Consider the following 24,497-nt stretch of genomic DNA (forward strand, 5'->3'; position numbering starts at 1 on the left):
CCACCTATGTTTCTCTGTTATAGCACTGGTAGCATAGCACGGAAATGGCCTGTTTACTTGCCTCTTTCCCCAACTAGACCGTGATTTCTTGGGATCATTGTTTGTCAGTAACTAGCACACATTGGGTGCTCAAAAAATATACATTGATTAAATTTTAAAAATTGTCCAAAAATAGATAGTGGGAAATGCATGACAATATTTATTCCTCATTTTGCTTTAGAAACCAAGAGGCTCAAAGTCCAGTTAGAATTTGACTTTAATAATTGGAGGGACCTATGACTTGGATGTCTGTGCATTCATTTTCTCCTAATCTTGCACCCTCACTCTGGTTCAGAATATGGTTAACATAATTTATATTTTATCTGCTAGTGGTTTTTAAAAATTAACTTTACTAAGATATGATTTACACAAAATAAAATGCATGCATTTTAAGTATACTGATTGATGAGTTTTGACAAATACACATACGTGTATTCATCACCATGATCAAGCTACCGAGCATTTCCGTCTCCTGAGCAAGTTCCCTTGTGCCCCTTTGCAGTTCAGCCCCGTCTCGCTCCAGCCTCAGGCAACCACTGATCTGCTTTATGTCAGTATAGATCACTTCGCCTCATGGGGTCAGAGCATGTGCTCCTTTGTGCATGGCTTCCTTTGCTCAGGACAGTGGTTCTGAGATTCAGCCATGCAGCTGTGTATAACAATAGTTCATTGCATTTTATAGCTGAGTGGTATTCATTGTACCGCAGTTTGTCTATCCAATCACCTGTCAATGGACATTTGGCTTGTTTGCTTTTCTGTTGTTATTCTAAATAGAGCTGCTAGAGCACTCATTTATTGCTCAAAAGGTTTCAATAGTTTCCATTACACCAGAATCAAATATAAATTCCCTTCTGCGTCCTCGCAAGTCCCCTCTCTGATCCAGGTTCTGCCCTGCTGTCTGACCTCATCTCCTCCACGCTCCTTCCTGCTCCCTGCTCTCCAGCCAGCCTGGCTGCTTTCGTTTTCTCAAACAAGCCAGAATTGTGGAAGAGACATCACACCCCTCATCATAATCCTGCTGGCTCCAAACCAGCTGAGGGCAACTGGCTGCCTGCCTAGGATGTGCATTAACCTTCTGGAATCATTAAATCAAACTGATACTTGAGTCCTAATCTCTAGTGAAGCATTTTATTTATTTTAATCCCCTAAGCACTTCAGCTTGACTTTTCCTCTGGGCCTGCCATTCTGGGAGAGCTCAGGACACCCACCCTGATCCTTTCTGATTGAAATCCCCAAAGGCCAAGGGGTGGGGGTGCTTCTAATGGTTCGCTCACCCATGTGGCAAGTCATTTTTTAACCCCATAGTGATTGCCTCCAGCATTAATAGTGGGTGAAAAAATTGAATTCTCAGGTTTTGCCTAGATTTCAGACTTAATAAACTTTTCTTGAGCACCTATGGCACTATAGTTAGCAATTTCACCTGTTATTTAATTTAATCCTCAAAATAACCCTGTAAGATGGGATGTCCTCTTTTCTTGGGGGGACATGGAATATCTGCACAATGTGGTGTGCTGGGCCAGAAAATTCCATGTGACAGTCTGCTTTTGTTTTTCATTTTGAAATGTTTATCTTAGAAATCCCAAATGTGCCTTCTGGTTTCCAATAATGGCAAGCTAAATTATTTGGATCAACCCTCCCACTGAAAACAATGAAAAATACTGCATAATGTCTAAAAAACAAATCTCCTTTGAAGCACTGACAGGCTGAAGAGGCAATGAAGGTGCCATTTCTTGCAGACTAAGTGTAATGAGGGAAGTAGGGAAATTTAAAAGCACCAAAATCATGTATCCTTTCCACATACCTGGGATCTTATAAAACGGTTGTGAAGGACTAGGGGGTCAGAAACCAAAGACCAAAGTGGGACTACTTAGAGGGCATCTACATTGAAATGGGTTCCTAAAAAGCTCTACTTTCAGATAATGGAAACTACATCCAAAGTCACACTCCCCAACCATGGTAGAACTCAGGAAGGACCACGTTGGTACTGAACAAAACAAGAGGCAAGGAAATAAAAGGGGAGAAATTATCCTGAGAAACTATGGCTGTAGACCAGTTCTCTATGGATTTTCACCCTGGGAAGGTATACCTTGGGTAGGCCTAGGAACATTAAAGCTGTGAACTTGGCATGAGATGGTCCTGACTGGTAACGCCTCAGGACCTGAGAGAGGCAAAGGCAGAACACCTCTGGAGAGGGGAAAGTGACTCCCAGGTCACTGGGAACCCCCTATGAATAATTGTTCAAAGGCAAGGAACAACAGAAACAACAAGCCATCCAAGATAACCAGGCATACAAGGAAACAAGATCTATGAATGAGAACCAAGAGACAGTGAAAACAGATCTACACAGACTTTAGATTTTAAAGCAACTATGGTTACAAAATTTAATGAAATAAGTGACAAACTTAATAACTGAAGGGAGCAGAAAGCAATAAAAAGCAACAGAGCAGATGTAAAAATATGTATAACTTCTACAAGTTAAAAAATATAGTAACTAGAAATTGATACTCACTGGGTATTTTGCCAATAGATTAGACACAGCACAAAAGAATATTAGACCATAAATTACTTGGAAACCAGCACAGGAAAGAAAAATAGATAATACAGGAAAGAGGGTAATAAATGAAGAGAAGAGAGGTAATAAATGTCATGCATTTGTGCAGAGGTCCAGAAGAAGAAGAAAGAGAAAACAAGGCAGAGGCAATACATAAAGAAATAATAGCTGAGAAATTTCCAGCATGAAGAAAGATTTGTTGAGAAGCTCAACAAATCCTAAGAAGAATATATTAAAAAGAAATCTACCCCTAAACATTTTAGTGAAATTTCCCAAAGGCAAAGATAAAAAACAAAAGCAACCAGATAAATGATTTTTACTTTTTTTCCCTTCACAAAGAAAATGTGATTTAATTCTACAAATTTACAAACCAACATAATATAAAAACAAAATGTAGAAAACCAAATAATATGAGGAGTCCCAAGACTTGGGTGTCTCTGGCTGCAGCAGCTGTATGCATGTCGGGCCGGGCTGATCCTCCCTGCTGCCTGGGTGCCACCGACCAGCTCTGACCTTCAGAGCTTGAGGCTGAAGCGGGGCCGGCGACCGAGGTGCCCTGGTTGGTGGTGGTGAAAGGACTAATGGATGGATATACTTACAGACAATATCTCAACAGCAAAAATAGAAACCAGATACCAATGGAATCATATTCTAAATGTGCTGAAAGAAAATAATTGTCAATCTAGAACTCTGTCAGCAAAAATAAAAACATCAGCGACAGAGAGAGAAGAGAGATTGAAAATCGGTCACCAGTAGAATGTCAGCGAAGAAAATTCCAAAGGATTCATTCTTCAGGCAGAAAAAGAATGACCCCAGATGGAAAGTCTGAGATGCAAGATGCAACTAAAGAACAAGGAAAATATTATCCATACATACAAATAGAAATTAATAACAATTATACAAAATAGTTGTAAAAATGTCTAAGGGTGTTAACATTTAAAAGTTAGAATTAAAATATCAAACTACAATAGCATTTACATCAGGAGGTGGGTAATTGGAGTTAACGCTAAGACTTTTATATTAGTTAGGGAAAGCATAAAGGTTTTGATTAATTTCTACTTTGCTAAGTTAATTATATATGAGGCATTTTCAAGTAAACACTAAAGATTAAAAATAGTGTATTACTTCCAAACTTGTAGAGAGACCCAAAAATAAAGTCAAAAAGGAAGACAAACAAAAAGAGAACATGAAAGGAAACAGAAATTCCAAAATAAGGTAGTATACAACATCCAAGGAGCTATATTTCATAGACTCAGAGAGGAATTAATTGTAAGAAGCATCATTATTTTATCTACCTTTAATGAAGAAAAAACAATGGAGTTAAAACTATTATAATGCTTTCTTAACTCTTGGAATTTTTATTTTATGATGATGTAAGAACTTTTTCATAACTTTTAAAAATCTTAAATGAGACTTAATTAAACTAAAAAGTTTCTGCATAGCACAGGAGATAATCAACAGAATAAATAGCCTACAGAATGGGAGAAAATGTTCACAAACCATATATCCAACAAAGGGCTAATATCTAGAATCTACAAAGAACTCAAATCAGCAAGAAAAAAACAAATAATTCCATCAAAAGGTGGGCAAAAGACACGAATAGACTCTTCTCAATAGAAGATAGACAAATTGACAACGAACATATGAAAAATGCTCAACATTACTCATCACTAATTATCAGGGAAATGCAATTTAAAACCACAATGAGATACCACCTTACCCATGTCAGATTCACCATTATTGAAAAGTCAAAAAAACAATAGATGTTCATGCAGTTGCAGTGAAAAGGGAACACTTATACACTGTTGATAGGAATGTAAACCAGTACAACCACTAGGAAAGCAGTATAGAGATTCCTCAAAGAACTAAAAGTAGATCTGTTTGATCCAGCAATCCCACTACTGGGTATCTACCCAAAGGAAAACAAGTCATTTTATAAAAAAGACATCTGTACCCGAATGTTTATTCCAGCAAAATTCACAACACCAAAGATATGGAATAACCCTAAGTGTCCATCAACTGATGAATGGATAAAGAAAATGTGGTTATATATACGTTTACCATGGAGTACGACTCAACCATAAAAAGGAGTGAAATAATGTCTTTTGCAGCAACTTGGATGGAACTGGAGACCATTATCCTAAGCGAACTACCTCAGGAATGGAAAAACAGATATCACATGTACTCACTTATAATGGGAGCTACACTAAGGATATACATGGTCATTAAGAGCTGTAATGGACAATGGAAACTAAGAAGGGTGGAAGGCAGGCAGGGCATGAGAGATAAAAATCTACCTGTTGAGTACAATGTACACTATTCTGTTCACAGGTACACTGGAAACCCTGACTTTAGCATGATTTATCCATGTAACAAAAATCACTTGTACCCCTAAATTTTTTAAAATGAAATGAAATGAAATAAAATAAAGTAAAATAAAATAAAATTTGTAAGGATACAGTAACATAGCCTTAATATATATAAAACAAATATTTGTAGAACTAAATATTGAAATAGACCAACTTGCAACCACAGTGGGAAATCTTAACAGGAGTCTTTATGTAATGATACGACAATAGGCAAAATTATTACCAAGGTCATGAAGATTTGAACAACATATATGATATTAGGATGACTGGCTGTACATGAAGATAAAAGAAAGAAAAGAAATTTATACCACGAATCAAAATGACTTTTAGGTGGGCTAAAGCCCCAATGGTAAGAGGCAAAACCAGGAAGTGTATTATGGAAGAGAATGAAAGAGATTATCTTCATGATCTCAGGGTAGTAATGAATTTCCTAAACAGAAAACAAATATAACTAATCATAAAAGGTTATAAAAGAAATTAAACTCCTGTTTGTTCAAATTCACTATTTTTTAAAAAGTCAAAATAGAAGCAACAGTGATAGAAAATACACACAATACAGATGACTAGCAAAGAACTAGTAGTCTGAATATATGAAGAACCATACAAGTCCATGAGAAAAAGCAAAATGCCCTATTAAGGAAATGGACAAGAGATTTGAATCAGCACTTCACAAAAGAGAAAATCTAAATGGCCAATAAACGTATAAAAATGTGTTCAACCTCACTATTAGTCAGGGAAGTACAAATTAAATCCATGACTCCTATGATATTTGCAAAAATTAAGGAAGTTTGACAATTCTGTGTTGACAGTGTAAGCTGAGACAAGCACTTTGGAAAACACTGTGCATTGTCTAATAAAGTTGAGCAAGCAGGAACCCTAGGCCAGAGCAATTCAATTGCTAGGCATGGACCCTGAAGAGATGTGTGCTACGTGTCCCAGGTTAATATCTAGGAATGTTGATAGCAACATTATTTGTAATTGCATCATATGTACACTGGAAATAATGCAAATGCCCATGAAAAGTGGAATGGATGAATATATGGCAATGGTAGATTTATGCACTAGAATCTATGAAAAAACAACGAAAAGATGGGCTAGAGACACTCTTAGCAACATATGTGCAACCTACAAACACAGTTGAGAAAAAAAGCAACACACAAAAGAATACTTTAGGATGATTCCATTTATATAAAATTTTAACTCAGGGAAATAGAAACTATTTTCTTTTGAATGCATTTGCAAGTTATAAAACTATAAAGAAAAGCAAGAAAATTATTACCATAAAAGTTGAGATTTTGGTTGTTTCTAGAAGAGAAGGAAGGGATGGTGATTGGAGGGAAACACGTGTTCTGTCTTCTATGGGTGCCCCTGTATAACTTTCCGGCTTCTTTCACTGAGAGGATACAGGAAGCGGGGAAACTGAGAAAAACGGAACCATTCGTACTTCTGTTCTCTTTGTGAGGGACCATCATTCTCCAGCCTGGAGGATGGAGGAGTATATCACATGCCCCTGAAATTAAGCAGTTATTTTAACCCAGGCCCTAAAACTAGGACACTGATTGCTCCAGGTCGCACGCACCCTGCGTAATACTTTTGCAATTGGCTACAAAACCCGTGCACCCGAGCAGACCACTTCTGGATCTTTGATTTTATCCGGCACCAACCTTACCCTCAGGCAACAGAGATGGCAAAGGAATTCCCAATGTCCACATGCATAAAAGGCATCCATAAAGCCTGGGGGAGCTTCTACCAAAAATGACTTGCCCAGGTCTCCAGCTGCAAGTGATGCAATTGAGAACATGATGCAATTGAGATTTAAATCCATGTTTGTCTGGTTTCTAATCTAGGTTCATGCCAAGGCAGCCTCTGCCTCCTTCACTCTTTGCTCTAATTTGCATCGTGATGAGATTTTAAAGTTAAAAAAAAAAAAAAACTGGCAGCTCTTTAAGAAATCAGAGGAGCACTTACTTAAAATGAATAACTTTTTAAAAAAATGATTCATTAGCATGACTTAATGTATTTCCAACTTTAGCTTCCAGGCAGGGTTTTAGATACTCTGAGTCAGATTTGCTGATAATTCTCTTGCCCTTTTTTTCCTACAACAGACTAAGGGACATTCCTGAGAATTGCAGTCACACACTTTGTTCCATGCCCCACAATCCAGTCCATTTCATCTTTAAAAGATAAAAACTCAAGCATTATAAAAGTGATCCATGTAACCAAAAATATTTGTACCCCCATAATACTTTGAAATTTTAAAATTTTTAAAAAATAAAATGGAAATAAAAATATTAAAATATCTACCTCAAAGTTCTGATTTGGGGGGTCAAATATCATTTCTTCTGTTGGAAAAATAGAAACTTAATGTTAATTGAGGTAATTAACACTACTCTTTTGAAGTTTCCATTTTATTCCCGTTCAAAAGTCTCTGAAATCATGAACTTTCTCAATTTTGAAATGGCCACTTCCCCAAAGTAATATATTATCTTCATTTGCAAATCAGCATAAAATTAGATTTGGGTTTGGTTCCTGGTTTAGCAAATTAGGACTATTTGCTCTGATCTGGAGTTTTATTTGGTTCAAATCCCTGTCTAGAGCAGTTATTAGGAGAGTAAATGTCTTCAATTTTCCCAAATTCTAGCACCTGCTTTTTGATGAAGCACTGGGAAGGGGCACAGGCTCATTGTTTCACTCTGGGAACGATATCTATTATTAAGCTCTAAGTAAATGCTGGGGACAAAGGATATGTTTCCTCGTCCTGCATTCCTTCCTTTGGGGACCCAGCCATCCCCTACTCCAGACTCCGCATGCCCAGCCTGGCCGGCTGATCAAGGTGGATTCATCCTCTGCCCCAGCCCGTATGCGTACACCAGCCACAGTGACTGGTTTGCAGACAAGCACTTCCATGCAGGGTTGTCAAAAGAGAATGAGTGAAGTGATTCATATAGAAGTTAAAGGCTTCATTCAGCTGCTGCCTACCTGGGAATACTTGAAGAGCAGGTAACCCAAGCTGAAGCAGGGTTGGAGTTTTACAGTGTGATAAAAATTCAGGGGTATGTGTCCTTGTAGCTTGGCTCAGATAGCAGTTTTCATCGTTAGTCTGTACAAGTTGCGGTTGGAAGTTGTTCCTGTTTTCATGCCTCTTGCTCAGGTGTATGGGTGCAGTCCCATCCCTATAACTGTCAGAACAGTATTTTCTAGAGCTGTTTGTCATTTAGTCAAGGTTTAGGGGCAGGGGAAGCAGCAAAAGGGCGGGGGGAAGGGAATGGAAGAAAGGTTCTAAGGCAAAGGAAAACTGGGAAGTTCTGTCACATCACTGTTGTCCTTTTCCAAGGACAACCAGACTCTCCAGTAGGATGCACACTGGAGCTATCGGCAGACAGACGTCTCTATGCGAGAGTGCCAGCTGTGCAGATGCATAGGCCTCTGGGGCCACCTTACACATTGTGAAGGATTCTGTCTAAGGATGAAGCTGGGTGACAGCAAATGAAGGAGCAAAATGACAGCTGTCCTGTCTTTGACCTCTGGATCCAGCGATTCCCGAAGCAAGATATTCCTGGATTTCCTGACCATGTGAGCCATAAACTCACCAGCTTAAGCAGTTTGAATTAAATTTCTATTGATTGCAATGGAAAGAGTCTTAATAACAAGCTATAATTTATCAAATTTGGCCGTGACAATCAGATCTTTGAAATACATATTTTTATCCCCGTTTTAAAGATGAGAAAACTGGCCATCCAGCTGGCAATTGCTGGGGCCTTTGTCAAAATGAGAGTCGACTCCAAATTATGTGCAAGGGTCCTTTCTACTTTCCAGGTTGCTTTTAATTTTTATTTTATTTATTTTTTATTTTTTAACTTCTTTCAGTGCTCAGTGAGAGACAGGAATGTGATTGGAACTCTCTTCTCTGGGTATGAGGATGTGTCACCATGGCAAGAGTGAAGCCTGACTGAGCAGCAGGCCAGGTGGACGTCCTGAACCAGAGACCAGAACCAGAAGTGGGTGCCTGCCCCAAGCCAGCCAGCCCCAGGCTCAGCCAATCGGAATGCAACTCAAGGGAGTCCGACCGTGCACCTACCAAGACAGGGAGGGCCCCAGGGGCACCGATGCTGCCAGGCAAAGGTGGAGGCAGGCATGGGACACCAAAGGCCATGTGCAAACTGCCACTGCAGGTGCCACGGGGACTCGCAGGAGCCTGCCGGCAGGGAGAAAAGAACAGGGCAGACAGACAGAGAGGAAGTTACATGCCCAGAAATGGAAGCCCAGCACAACCCAAGCAAGTGGCCAGCAGACCATCATGTCCCTGGGTTGTGTCACCGTGTGCCAGCTTTCCAATTTCAGTTTCTCCTAAGGAAATAATCAACTCCTAGTCTGGATCTTTGAACATCACAGTGGGAGTCAGAGAATGAGACAAAATCAAAAGACTAAGACGAGAGCCTGTGTGTTCAGGCATTGCAAGGTCCACGGGCCATCGTGCAGAACGCAGGCTGTCAATCTGCCTCAAACAGAGAGAGCAAGTTATTCCAGCCTGTTGCAGCTCAGCTTTGGGCACCTGTGTCAGAATCAGGGCTCTCATTTTAGTGGTTCTGTAAGAGACCAGAGATCATCCTGCACAATAGAGCCACAGTGCCCTGCCCCAACTCTGTCCCCTCCACCAGGACAGACCTGCTAATTTTGGCTGTGGCCCCCTCCCGCCAAGCAGCAAGCTGCCTTGGCTGTCCTTGGGGATGCAGCCAGAGCAGCATGCGCAGTCGGGCACTGCCTGGCCCTGCACTGGATGGAGCATAAAGGAGGGAAACTCTCTGGCCTGAGCTCTGGGTGCCCTGACAGTTTGAACGTACTGTAATGCGCACTAACAATAACAACCTCAGTTAGTTCTAAGCCATACAGGGGAGGTGCCCTGAAAATTTTCAGGACTTAGAAGTGTTCCAGGTACTTTGAAAAGTGCTTTGAAAATACTACCAGGTTTAAGCTTCACAGGAAACCCTGTGAGATGAGGACTTTATCTCCATTTTGCAAATACAAAAGCAAAGGCTAAGAGAAGTGAAGGCGTTTTGCCCAAATTCCCACAAGAAGTAGATGGAATGTACAGAACTTGGTGATTATATGGTCTGTCCTGGTACGTATTCTCTTTCCACGTGCATCCTGCATCTATCTTATGCCCATAAAAATGTCCTATGCCTCCTGCTATACAAATGTGTAACGCCCAACAGTGCAGCATGAAGGCACCACTTCAGAAACACTGGCAGAGCCCCCGTCATTCGGAACTAGTCATCATAACTTCACTGAGAATTACTCAAGTGACCTGGGAACGCTGCTTCCCATGCTCTAGGCGACATACAAACTGACCTAAGAAATGCAGAACATTAGAAATAAGTCACCCTGTGGCCCATCCAGGCCAGGCAATGGCTCCAAAAGTTGGATATGCAATGGCTCCAAAAAGTTGGCCTGCTGACTGTGTAGTTTATCATTCCTCATTGTATGAAAATGTTCATTCGTTTGCTTATTAATTCAACCAGTACTCTCTGGGCCGTCACTCTGTGCCAAACCTTCTGCTAAGCCCTTAGAATGTCAAGTTGACTTTGTCATAGTCACCATCTTCAAGGAGCTGGTATTATGGTGAGTGAGGAAGCCGGATTAGTGAAATAATTACAACCCGTGCTAAGAAAGGCTGCGCAGCAATTAAGAAGAATGAGACACAACTACATGAGATAAGAGGAAGGTATTTCAAGGGTGTAGTGTTGAGTGAAGGGGATTTTTGCCTATTTTGTTCACAGGTACATTCCCATCTCCTAGAACAAGGACTGGCAAAGTAATGCCCACAGGCCAAATCTGGCCCCAGCCCCCCAACTTGAAGGTCATTTTTATGTATGTAAAAGGTTGCAAAAAAGCAAGAAAGCATATGTCCTAGAGATCATGTGTAGCCAGCAAAGTCTACAATATTTACTATGTGGACCTTTATAGAAAGTTTGCCAAGCCCTGTCCTGTAACAATGCCTGGCATACTTATATTTTAAGAACTCAGTAAATACTGTTTGAATAAGTAAATATGTACCGTAAGAAAGTGCACAAAACAAAATATTCTCTCTCTCCCATGGGTCCATACAGAAAGCAACTGTATAGAAAAATGTGTGGAAGGATGTGCTCCAAACTGTCAACGTCCAGTTTCTCTGAAGGGTGGGGAAGGAGCATAGGATTAGGGTTGTGATCCAATGAAGGCAGCCTGATCTGTAATGTGGAATTATGTTTTACAAGGAGAATAGTATTCATGCACCACCTGTATTATTAAAAAGTAGTAAATTAAAAAATATTCTTCCATTTAAAAAGAAGTTTTTGATGGAGAATGAGAGCTGGCCATCTGCCCAAGTTACTTACCTGCTCTGAGCCTGGTTTTCTCATCTATAAAGTGCCAATAAGATAGTACATCTTTATGATAATTGAATCAGATGATACGTGGAAAGTGCCCAGTGTGCAATCACCATTCCGTGTTTGTTAGCTCTGGCTACTGGCTTTTAAAAAACTGCTTTCCATCCTGGGTTCCCTGCCTCAGTAATGACATCACTCAAGTGAGAGCCCTGCTAGACACCGCCTCTTACTTACTGCCTCAGAGATCAGCAAGTTCTAAATCTTCTCCCTTAGAGAAATGTGTCATCCAAATATTGCAATGACTTTATTACTAGTCTTCCCTGCTCTACCCTCTTCCCAATCTGTCCCTCCTAGTAGACAGAGTGATCATTGTGCCCTGCTCACAGGCCCTGGACAACCTCTGCTCCTGCACTATAAGGACCAAATTCTGACTATGGTATTCGAAGTTCTTCCATAATCCAGCTCTCTACTCCCACTGCATCTTATGCATGAGTCTCTCTGCTCTTTGGGAAACATGCTTCTAGGCCTCTATTTGGCTGTTTTATCTCTCTGGCATACCCTTCTTCACTCTCCCTATTTCCCAAATATTGATATATATTTTGAACACCATCTCCTCTAGAATGCCTTACTCAACTCCACCCACCCATCCACCCATTCATCCCTCCATCCACCTATCCATTCATCTATCTACCCATCCACCTATTCATCCATCCATTCACCTATCCGTTCATCTATCTACCCATCCACTTATTCATCCATTCATTCATCTATCTACCCATCCACCTATTCATCCATTCATTCATATATCTACCCATGCACCTATCCGTCAATCCATCCATGCACAACATTCACTGAAGACCTGCTATGTCCTAGGAATTCCCACAAATCCTAGAAATACAGGGATTATCACCCCTGCCCTCTAGTGCAGCAGACTCCAAAAGGAAGGGAGTATGCTCTCCCCAGGGATGTCACATTTTTAAACCTTCTATTTCTAGTTAATGTTTATCTCATCTTTCTTCATGTCTGCTTTGTGCGTGTTTTAAAGTATAGAATACATTAATTAGGACAGTGACACAAGCAGACAATGTGTAAAGTGAAACCCACACAATAAAGGAAATGCTCATTTTGCTTGATTGTTTAACCAATAGTGCTATGTGATCAAAAAGACTCTACTAGCACTGGGAGAATACTAACAAATTCCAGGAAGCTTGTTGCCCTACCCAGAACCAGAGACTTGTGTAATTTCTCTCTTAAAGCATGTGTGATGTCCTGTCATCGTCTGCATAGATCGGGATGGACTCAGGCTCGGGAGCCCACGTGGACAGCCTGAGCTGGTGCGCCAGCTTTGCCACTGACTGTCTTTGTGACCGGGTTTCCTAGCCTTTTGGGCCACAGTGGTGGGAATTCAACAGGTGAATACACAAAATGCCCTTAGGAAGGTACCTGCAGGGCTCGACACTGTACTGTTGTCCCCATCAGCCTCGCCAGACTGAGACAGTTGTCTCCTTGGGCCTGGCACAGTGCTCTGTACCTAGTAGATACGCACATGATGCATGATGATAAAATCTCATAGTTCAAATGGATTTAGGAGATGTTTCCCCGATGAATATCAAATGTCTCATCAGCACATGGAAGAGAGCCACACTCAGAAGCAACGACCTCGGCTTGAGCCCAGGACACATATGGTGCAGGGACGCCGTTTCATCCTGTCTCAGGTGTTAATTACAAGCTTCCAGCAACCAAAACTCTGAAACAACACAGAGGAGAAGCAATTACACTATTTTTAGCACTATTTTGACAGCCATGTTAATAAACAATAATCTTCTCACCACCTACCAGCTGATCACTGCTTGCCACCAAACAGATCGGCCTTTGGTTCTGCAGAGACAGGGGGAACAGAGATTGGAGGGAAATGGTTCCTTTCCAGTGCAAATCCCAAAGAACAGGTCACTGGCTTTGTAATGGTCTCAGCCATGCCGGCCGCTCATTGCTCTGTGGGAGTCACCCCTCCTTTTCCGTTTCAACCTGCAAAATCATCTGAGGTGCACAGAATGCTGAGACAGCCCAAGGACCAGCTGGACCCCACAGCCTCTCAGGTGCTCTCTGTAAAGCAAAACAACTAGACTGGAAACACCACCCTTGGCGATGCCGAGACCAGGTGGATTGTGAATAACTTAGCTGGTTATCCTCCCTCTCATTATTACTGATGGGCCCGTGGTGTACGGCTGTGCTGCTAATCACAGGCTTCCAGATGAATGCAGAGGAGCCTTTTCACATTAGCAAATACAGACACTCATAATTTAATCACCAGTTTCTGGGTCAGGGAGCCCCAGCTGCCGATGCTCATTGGCACAGGACCAGTACAGCACCCTCATCCCAGGGGCATTTGTGGTGGAGAAAGCCAAGCCTGGACATGCACCCCTTCCTGGGGGCATCAACCTGCCTCCACCCAGTGAAGTGAACAGTCACTCTCCAAGCAGTGGGAATGAGAAGGGAGCTAGGAGAAGGAAGGAAGGAATTAAGGAAGGAAGGAAGGGAGGGAGGAAGGAAGGAAGGAAAGGAGTAAGGGAGGGAGGGAGGGAGGGAAGGAAGGAAGGAAAGAAGGAAAGAAAGAAAGAAAAAGGGAAAAAGGAGTGAAGAAGGTGAGGTGGAAGAGATCTTTTATTAAGACATAATTTTCCAAAGAACAAAAAAGCAGTGCCCATGATGTCTTTATAACCAATAATAGATTTTAATATTTTCCAATGGCACTTCTAAGACAAGATAATTTTTTTGATCTATACAAATAAAACATATTTTGAAATATATTTTCAGAGCAACACAGCACTGCAGTCAAGAGTTCTGACTTGGTGGTCAGGCAGCCCAGTTGGACTCTAAGACTCAGTATTGACTAGTTGGAACAAGTGAATTCACTCCTTTGCAACCTCTGAAATTATGTTTGCACTTAATTCATAGCATTGTTTGAAGAGTAAATAAAATTGATGCGCTTTCTGGGCTTAGTACAGTGCCTGGCACTTAGTAGGTGTGTGATAATTGCTGTAAATAGAAAGTGTTTATCAAAGGAACCCATTACGGACTAATTGGGGGTTACCAACTAATTTATGGGTTGCAGAGCTGACAAACAGGTTTTTAAGGGCAGTGAGCCTTTTGGGGATGAGGAGCCACTGAGTGTCGGGGCCTCCTGGAAGGGCATAGCTGGGGAGGACAGGGCATTGGAAACAGCTTCTCTATCGAGGTTTATGGCAGCTCTACTTCCAGATCATGAAAGCATTCGAGAGAAATCACACCTACCCATGGTATGCACACATAAATGATAGCTCCCGAGAAAACAACCACTTGAACTTTTGGGAACTGCCAAAAAGTTCCCTTTGTGCTCATCTCTCCAAATCAAGATTCACTTGGCAAGTGACAGTTCTCGCTCTAATAAATTCACTCGCTCAGAAGTCGGGGCTGGGAAGCGTTTTCAGGAGGAGGCTAAACGCAAACACTCAGTCATACTTTCTTTTTCCCCTGACGTGCTTCAAGGCTGACACATTTGTGTGTCAGAGAGATGACTGACTAACTCCCCTCTGATCCTTTTTATTTCTCAAATCAGATAGTCCAGAAGCATCTCGCTTTCATCATTCCTGCTGCGTGAACTGCAGATTCAGAGCTGCTAGTTAGTGTGTAACTTCGTCTCATTTGAAAGTTTTCTCTCTTGTTTTTTAGAGTCTTCAATAGTGTGTAAAAATTATTTTTAATTGATAAATAAAAGTTGCATATACCACGTACAACATGATGCTTTGATATATGTATGCATCGTGAAACAGCTACATCAAGCTATTTAACATGTGGATTACCTCACATAATTATTATTTTGGGGGGTGAGAACACTTAAAATCTACTGTCTTAGCAATTTTCAAGTATACCATATATTGTTATTAACTCTACTCGCCGTGATGTGCAATGGATTTCTTGAACTTATTCCTCCTAACAAAAATTTTCCTTTTTTGACGAACATCTCACCAGTCCACCCACCCGCCAGCCCACATCCTCTGGTAACCACCACTTCACTCTTTGCTTCTGTGCATCGGCCTCTTAGATTCCACAGGTAATTGAAGTTGCACAGTATTTGTCCTTTTGTGCCTGGCTTATTTCACTTAGCATAATGTCCTCCAGGCTCACCCATGTTGTCACAAATGGCAGGATTTCCTTCCTCTTCAAGGCTGAGGCGTGTCCCCTGCATGTCCGTGCCACGCCTTCTCCGTCCACTCACCCACTGCTGGAGTCAAGTTGAATCCGGACCTTGGCTACTGTGAACACGGGAGTGGAACGAGCTCTTCAACACACTGATGTCATGCCCTTTGGACATATTCTTTTCATTTGGGAGAAAAAAATCTCTAAATGCCTTAGGTTCTAACCTTTGACACAGTTGAAAGGGCTGTGTCTTCCTGTCAAGAGCCCTCCACATCTGGCCCTGCTGCAGGCTGCCCTGGATGTCAGTGGATGAGATACTTGGAACCAGCTCTGGGCTGGACGCTGCCCCAGCCTGGGAGAGCTCAGCGGGCACACGTGGGCATGTAAAGCAGAAATGTGGCAGCTTCAGCCCGGGGTCTCCAGGAGGCCACAAGTTTTACTTCCCTCTGATCTAAGGGCCAAATGTGCTCCTTGATCTCTCTTTCTAATGAGACGATGTCACGTGTTAATTAGCAGCTCTGGATCTGCAGTCAACACAACAGGAATGATGAAAGCAAGATGCTCTGGACTGTCTGATTTGAGACATAAAAACGATCAGAGGGGAGTTAGTCGGTCATCTCTCCCACACACAAATGTGTCAGCCTTGAAGCACATCAGGGGAAAAAGAAAGTACGACTGAGTGTTTGAGTTTAGCCTCCTCCTGAAAACGTGCCCAGTGTGAGACACAAGCATTAGAGTCCAACCCCTCTTCCCATTCCTCCTTCCACAAACGTGCCTGCCTGACTTTGCCCCTGCTCTCGTGCCCGCTCCGGCTTCTCTGCCTGGAACCATGTGTGCATCCAACAGGGCCCAGATCCTAGGCCACTGGGTGCTTTTCCTGTCCCCCCTGGGAAGGAGTAATCTTCCCCTCTCTGTCTTCCACGACTCTTTATACATCCTTCCACTGCCAGGGGTTCCTAGCAGGGGCAGCCACCTGCCCCATTACAGGGCTGTTTGGGGCTGTCACATGACTGGCATTTAGTGAGTGGGGACCAGGGTGCTGAATGTCCCCCATCGCACCACAGGAAAATGGCAAAACAGCAGCTTTCTGGGAACACCGTCAGGGTTTTCTGGGGAAACTGCCTGCATGGCTTGAGTGAGCCCCAGTGATTCATAACAAATGACTTTTCAATGAATGAATGAGTGAATGAATGAATGAGGGACGGAGGGAGCACATCACTTATTTTGTCCCTTGGTGCACCTTATGTAAAGGCTGCCCTAAAACATTCTTCTCAGAGCTCAGGGCCAGGAAAAGCTTGTTTCTGCTGCTGTACTAGAAGTTTCTTGGCACTGGTGTCCTGCCTCTTTAAGATCCAGCCCATCACCAACAGCAGGGCCCAGAGGACAGCCACCCAGGACAGGGCATCCACCAGGCCCAGCCGCCACACTCACCCCTCCCTCCTCCCCGTTGCTGGTGCTGCCTGGGCTCCCCGGTGCAGGACGGTCCTGCAGTGAGGCCACCCCATGGGCCCTGCTCAGCTCCGCCCTCTGCCGAGTTTGCTGGCTGGTCCCCCACTCACGCTGCCTCTGCCACATGGCTCCTTCGCCTACCTCTCACTTTATGATCCTCATTTTTCTGTCCCCATGCACATGATTTGCTCCCATCAAAAACCTCACAAAGTCACAGGCTAGGAGTGCCCTGGGTGCTGTCCCCTTCCCCTCATAGCCTCGAAGTACCCTGAGCTGGACCCTCCCTAATACTAGACAATGAGAACTGTGGAATCTGGTATGTTTCCCTCCTCTCCTTGGCTGCCAGGGAATTCAGAGCTGTGTTTTATGTTTAACAGCTTTGATCAACCCAACTTTCTAGAAGGAATTTTTCCTTCCTCTCCCTCCTTTTTATTTCTTAGCTTTTTTGGTGTTTAACTTAAAAGTTTTGCTTTTGTGTATCTGCTTCATTTGTTCTAAGCTGGCAGGATCTAAGGAAAAAGAAAGCGGAAAAAAATTCTCTAGTTTGGCTGAGACCCTTTAAAGATACTATTTTCATCCCATACAACTTCTTCAGGGAAAAGGAAACCCCTGTCTAGGCTTACTATTTGTAGATTTAGCCCCCAAACTGCCTCAGGCCCCCATTTGAGCCTCCTTCTCCCAAATCCTTTGTGGCCTGGAGGGCCAATTTCAGCCCTTTCCCAGTTTAGCTCCAAGCATTCACCCCCCTCACTGGGACTGGCGCCAGGGCCCGGTCACCGGTCACCGGTCACCCATGTCTCCTCCTTCCTCAGCCCACCGCCTCCTGAGCACCTCCCCGCTCAGGAACTCGCACCCCAAGCCTCGGCCGAGGGCAGCCCCTCTCTGGACGTGCTTCCACCTCCTGCACCAGCCTGGACCAACACAAAGGCAGGGATCTGCCCTCCTCTGCAGCCCTGTGGCAATTCCTGTGGTCTCCCCAATTTTGGTCAGCTGTGTTTTCAACTGAAAAATGATAATCAGAAGAAGAGCTAGTATTGATTGCACCTCCCTACTTATAAAGCATGATGCCTCGCATTTTGTACTCACTCTCTTGTTTAATCCATCCATGAGGCAGAAGCCATGTTATTCTCCATTTTACAGATGAGAAAACCATAGTGCACAAATGTTTTATCTGCATCTAGGACATGAGCACTAACAGAGTAGGTGAAGAGCCTTCTCGCCCCTCTCAGCCTCGCCACAGGGCCTGGCAGAGAAGTTCAATATATAATTTCTGATTTATCAACTAATTGATCAGCAGAATAAAACTGTCATCCCCCAAAGCAAATCAAAGCCCCTCTCCAGTGGAGTGAATGAGGTCATGGAGCTCTGAACCCTGGCTGAGTTTGATTCAGCCCAAGGCCACCCCAGACCACAGGCTTATGCTCTTACACGGCACGGTCAGAGGAGGCCTTAGACTGAGGTCCACTGGGGTCCACTGGGGTCCACTGGGGTCCACTGGGGTACAGCCATGTCTCCACGCTGGGCTGCACAGGGCCAGGATCTTGCTGGGGCCCGGCCCCCCTCGGCCGCAGTCTGACGGTACACCTGCAGTTTCTCTCTTGCTCTCTGCTCCCCTGAGGACACCATGCGTGCCTCGGTGGACTGTCACCGACCAGAAGTCAAGAGAGGAAGGAAGGGAGGGAGAAACTGATGAGCGAATTTTGAGTAGCACATATATCAGGCTCCAATGCCCTGGTTTTAGGAAGTACTATCGTTACTCAATGGGCATGAGGAACAACAATCTGGGGCAAATGAGTGTAAGGAACATTCTGGAACAGAGACTGAAGAGCATGAAGGGCCAGGCGTGAGAAGGCGGACTTGCAAAGACCAACTGGTGGCCCCCCTATTCCTCCAGGGACAGCTGTGAACCCCCATCATCCTGCTCCGGAAGCTGCTCGCTGCTCAGAGGGGCGCCCATTTTTCACGCGGCTGCTTTGCTCTCCTCGTGTGTTTGGGACTGATTCGCTCCAGCAAAGAAAAACTGCCAGCAGCTGAAAATTTAAAACAAAGGATCTGCACAAAAGAATCATGTCCCCATCCTTTCATTTTTTTTGAAACAATTTCACCCTCTGTAGTCCTCCATGGTTCCTGCATAAATTACCCTGCGAGACCGGCCTGCCGTGAGTGAGCGTGCCTGACGCCTTTGCTCCAGCTTCCATCTGCCAGTTAAGCTTTAAGCATCTTGAAAACGTATTGTCTGGAATGAAACAACCAATTATGCTTTCAGGTTTTGTGGCATAATATCGCAGAAACCAGCAATTATAGAATCAGAGTGGCATCAAATAGGGTAGAAGGGAGTTAGCACGGATTATTCTTTAAATAGCAGTTACATGAACTCATAATAAATAGGTATTAAATGTTAAATGTATGATAAGTAATTCTTGACAATGCAATTATCCAAACAGAAGAGGGAAAAGTGGCAAAGTGGCATTGTCAACCTCTTTTGTGCACAGCATGCTCAGTGAGACAAGACGTGGAGTGAGTTTTTCTTTGTCCCAGCCTGCGGTGGAAGCAAGAATACAGACGTGGGCACTGAAGGAAATTTAGCTGGTTCCTAAGAGAGGGCAAGTTTTCAAAAGAGCAAAGCCCTTTCCCATTGGGCAGAATGTGACTAGCCAGAAAATTCCATGACAACAAGCTCTGCTGATACACAGCCAGTGAATCAAACAAATTTAAGGAGTCCCTGCTGTGAAATAATTTGCATGAATGTACCTAGCCCAGTGATTGGCAAATAGTAGATGTATAGGAAATGTTTGTTGAATTTATACGGCAATTAGAAGCAAAACTGCTATGTAAGGCTACACAAGTTGTGCACTGCACAATTCCAGAGAGCAACATTCATATAGACTATGATATGAATGGCCTTCCTTGGAGTTGAGAGAGGCTGTGACCCTGCTTAGAAGGCACAGTAGAATTTATATCTTGGTACTTCAGTTTGATTCTCACCAAAGAAAATCAAATTTCAACTCAGTCAATGGTTTTCAGCAATATTTTTCAATGAGTAAAAGTGAGGGTCTATTGCCAGCCTACCTGAAGTCAAATCTAAGCTTTCCTTACAAGCTGTGTGTCTTTCGGAAAATTACTTAACATCTCTGAGCCTCTATTTTCCTAGTTATAGAATATGGATAAATTATAGTGTCTATTTCAAGGGCATATTTATAAGGATTAAATTTATATAATGCATTAATGAGTTTACAAGTAACTGCTCATAGTACTTCTTCCCTATTCCTCCCGGACACTCAGCTAGATTATGTTTCTTAGGCCCCTGACACTTAGGTGTGGCCATGTGACTGAGTTCAGGCCAACAGGACGTTAGTAAAAGTGAATCCTGCCACTTCCCAGCCTGGCCCAGAGGACCAAGCAGAGACCTCCAGAGTGCTGAAGGATGGCAGAGCAGCAAGATGGAAGGAGCTTGGGTCCCTGAAACAGCCTGTGGAGGAGAGCTCCCTGCCAATGAGGCACACTGAGAAAGAAAGAAATTTCTATTGTCGCAAACCACAGAAATTGGGTCCTGATTGGTTACAGCAGTTTCCATTATCCTAACTAGCATATACATTTAGAGGACTCGGTGTGTGTTTAAGCATATCGCCTTGGGCAAGGTGTGCCGAGGCCAGACACAGATCAAAGGAGAGAAACGGGCAAGAGTTTCATGGTCCCCAGAAAGGAGCACAGCTCACCATGCAGGGCCACTCAAGGAAGCAGCAGCACGGCCAGGAGGCAGGCGGAGGGAGGGTAACTGTGGCAAGCACCTTGCCGTGGTTTCCTCGGGCAGGAATGGGTGAGGCAGGGGAGGCCGGCTTGGGACTGGCTAGTTGGAGTATTTCAGTGGGCTTTGGGACAGAGGGGCTGTCACTGGTTGTCTAGACAATTAGGGCAGGTGCACATTGCCCTGGAGTTTGAAAGCTCAACAAGGCAGGTGGTTGGGAGTGTGGACATAATAGTTGCTTAAGAAGGGGACTGAATGGCCTCTAGCCAGAGCCTCAAAACTGGATCAAGGCAGCATATATAAAAGCTCCATTACGTGTGGCCTTGGACAAGCGCTTATGCAAGCAGGTACCATCTGCGTGGTGGGGCTGTGGATGCCTTGTGCACACCAGTCCTGGAGCCACGTGGTGAGCTTACAGAGATGGAATAGTGCAGTCCTGCACGTCAGACAAGTGGCCAACTGCACAAACAGCTGACTGGCGCTGCCGAGAGGCAAGTCCTCCAGAAGAAGGTGCTAGAAACTACTCAGCAGTCTGCAGCCCTACACCACCATGTGGCTAGGCTGCCAGAGAGCCCACATGGATAAACCACATGGAGGGACCGGGCAGAGAGGGAGAAAGAAAGGAGCCCAGCTGAGCCCAGGCTTCTAGCCATTCCTGCCCAGGTGCCAGAGGAATCGCTCGCCTTGGGGAAGCAAGCTGCCACGTGTGTGTGGCCCACGTGGTGAGGACAGGAAGCTCCCCACCAGCAGCCATGTGAGCGAGCCGTGGAGTGGGTCCTCCAGCACAGTGGAACTTTCAGAAGACTGCAGCTCTGACCGGCAGCTTCCGTGCAAGCTCAGAAGCCAGTTCCACCCAGCTAAGCTGCTCCTGGCTTCCTGGCCTTGGAGACTGCACTGTGTGAGATAATAAATGTTTTTTTGTTTTGTTTTCTTTTAAAATAATGCTGTCCCTTCTCTTGAGTACTCGCAGGTATTTAGGAGGGAGAGTGGTAAGTAGAGCGCACAAAGAACATAGAGGAGGCACCCTCTGCCTAGGGACTGAGGGCAGGGAGAGCTACAAAGCAGGCAGCACATGCGCCAGCTTTGCAGAATGAATAAGGACAGAATGCCACAGAGCAGCAGTGGAAAGGCATTCCAGGAAGAGGGAACAGCCCATGCAGGGGCGGGCACAGAGGCAGGGAGGGCATGGCCCATCGCCGAGGCAGCAAGCAGCCCACGTGGTTAGAGCACAGGTAGTTCAAAAAGAGACGTCTACAAAAAAGGCTTTGTTGAGAAGGACCTCGTGGGTCTTTGAAAAGTGTTTGGTCTTTATTCCATGGGCAATTGAGGGTCTTTGAGGATTTCAGACAAATCCTCAAAGCATTTTTAACTTATATTTTTGTTTTAATATTATTTGGTGTTTTAAGAATCCTTTTTTATGCGGGCGCGGTGGCTCACGCCTGTAATCCTAGCACTCTGGGAGGCTGAGGTGGGAGGATTGCTTGAGCCCAGGAGTTCAAGACCAGCCTGACCAAGAGCAAGACCCCATCTCTACTAACACAATAGAAAAAATTAGCCGGGCATGGTGGTGCATGCCTGTAGTCCCAGCTACTCAGAAGGCTGAGGCAGGAGGATGGCTTGAGCCCAGGAGTTCGAGGTTGCTGTGAGCTAGGATGACACCAAGGCACTCTAGCCCGAGTGACAGAGTAAGACTTCCCCATCTGAGGCACAACTAAACTGTGCTGAGGTGGCATCCTTCCTATTTGGGTGAGAATACACTCAGACGTGTCTAATCCATGGTGGCTTTGGCGGTATTTCAGGGAGACAGCTCATCTCTGTTTCCTGCCGTGTGCCCCACCCCTTGTCATTACCCCCCACCCATACCAGCCTCCTTGTTTTCTTCGAACACGGCAGCATTTGTTGTCTCCAAAAGGTTATGCTTGCTGTCTGCACTGTCTGGGATGTGCTGCCCTCAGTATTTGCCCTTCTTATCGCTCCCTTCACTCAGGTCTGTGTTCAAATGCCACCTCCCCAGACAGCCCTGCCCTGAGGATCCTCTCCTATCTAAAGCACCAGCATCGTCGGTTACTTGCTTTATTTTTACTTTTCTTCAAAGCGCTTATCTCTGCTGAAATCAGTATGTGCACACACACTCAGTCCCTACTCGACGCCCTGTGTCCGTGGACTGCCCTCCTCCGTGACTGGAAGGTAAGGTCCTGGAGGAGAGCACACCCTCTGCCTTCCGCACCACTGCAAGCTCAGTGAATACCTGTCAGGTGAACACTGGTGAGTGAGTACGAGATGATCTTGTGTTTTGTTAGTGTCATTGTTGTGATCGTCAGCATTCCATTCCGTGCTGTGCTTTTCCTCTCCAGAACCAAACTTCCACTGGTCTCCTGTTCCCTAAATCCTGCTGAGCTGTCTCTGAGATTCTCTTTTCAGAGGAAGTAAGTCCCCCTACACCTTCAGCCTCATCACTGAATCTCTGCTTCATCTGCCTTTGTAGTGGAGACTTGGCTCTCTCCGTAAGCCACCACTTTCCTGGCAGCCCTGTGACTGGAGGCCGCCCACACTCCTATAGACTCATTCCACACGTGGGGAACTGGGCTGGGCACATTGTCAGCCCCTCCCACTTCCAGACTGTCACTCTTCAACCTAACATGGAACTGCTGCTCCTCTGGCCTCACACCGCTGTGTTTCATGGCCCTTACCCCTCCTCACTTCTGGTCCTCTGCTCACCCACCCACCCTGCCCCTTCCTTATCAAAGACTAGGCTCCTGGTTCTCACTATCCCTCTCTCTGCCTCTCCCCAGGCCCTGCTGGTATCAAGGGGATTCTAGCATCCATATGCACACCCACCCATCCAACACTCTGGTTTCATCTCTGATGTCCTCTTTGCCCATGATGTTTACCTTTTCTCCTCTTCATCCACTCACTTCCATGGCGATTCTCTGGGCTTAGCATGACCTATAGCTCTTCACCAAGGGAATATTAAACCCAGGCATGGTACTTCCTGAATGTAATCTCTTGTCTTTCTAAGACTCTCAGTCGGTTTCTTCTGCTACACCTGATCGTCAGAATCAAAGAGACCTCAAGTCCCTCAAGTTCTTAACTAGCTCTTCCTCATCCCTCTCCCCTGGCTGCACTTCTGTCCCCATCAACTTGGACCTTAAAAATCACGACTTTCAATCCTTCTTGCCAATAGCTTCAATTCTCCGACCCCACCGTGCCTCTGCCACACCTGCCAGCCAAGTTCCAACCTCCTTCCACCCCTGATGTCTGGATTCTCCTGCTCACACCCTAGCTGCCAAGCCCTGGGGAGTGGGGCAAACCTCACCCTGTGCAGCTTGGCGCCAAGGTCTTCAGCCTCACCTGGGGCCTCAGTGCTTCTAGAAACTACTCTCGGTTTCCTGAGCACTGTCTCTCTTACTATCTGGAACAGCTATTTCAAATTTTTCCACATTTCTCAAGTCTCTTACCCCACCACTTCCCACTCACTCTAGGCAGATAACCTCACCTCCTACTGCACAGAGAAAAACCTCCCGCAAATGCCTGACACCAGTCCTGCACAGTGAGTTGCATCTATGTCCATCCTCCCTTCCTCCTGTGACAGTGAAGGGAGATACCGCTTCCCCTACCTGTGCTGGACTTCCTCCTCTCCTGCCTTCTTTGGGACCTTACTATGCTTACCCTCCCCGGTAACTTCTAATGCTCCCTCTCTTATTGTTTCTGTAGTATCGTGTTTAAACCTATAAAGTCTCTCTAATTAAAAACAAAATCCCCCATCAACTCTCCAAACCCTACCAGCTACAGCTTGGCTTCCC

Source organism: Lemur catta, chromosome 18 (assembly GCF_020740605.2).
Source record: "Lemur catta isolate mLemCat1 chromosome 18, mLemCat1.pri, whole genome shotgun sequence".
In the NCBI taxonomy this organism is placed as follows: domain Eukaryota; kingdom Metazoa; phylum Chordata; class Mammalia; order Primates; family Lemuridae; genus Lemur; species Lemur catta.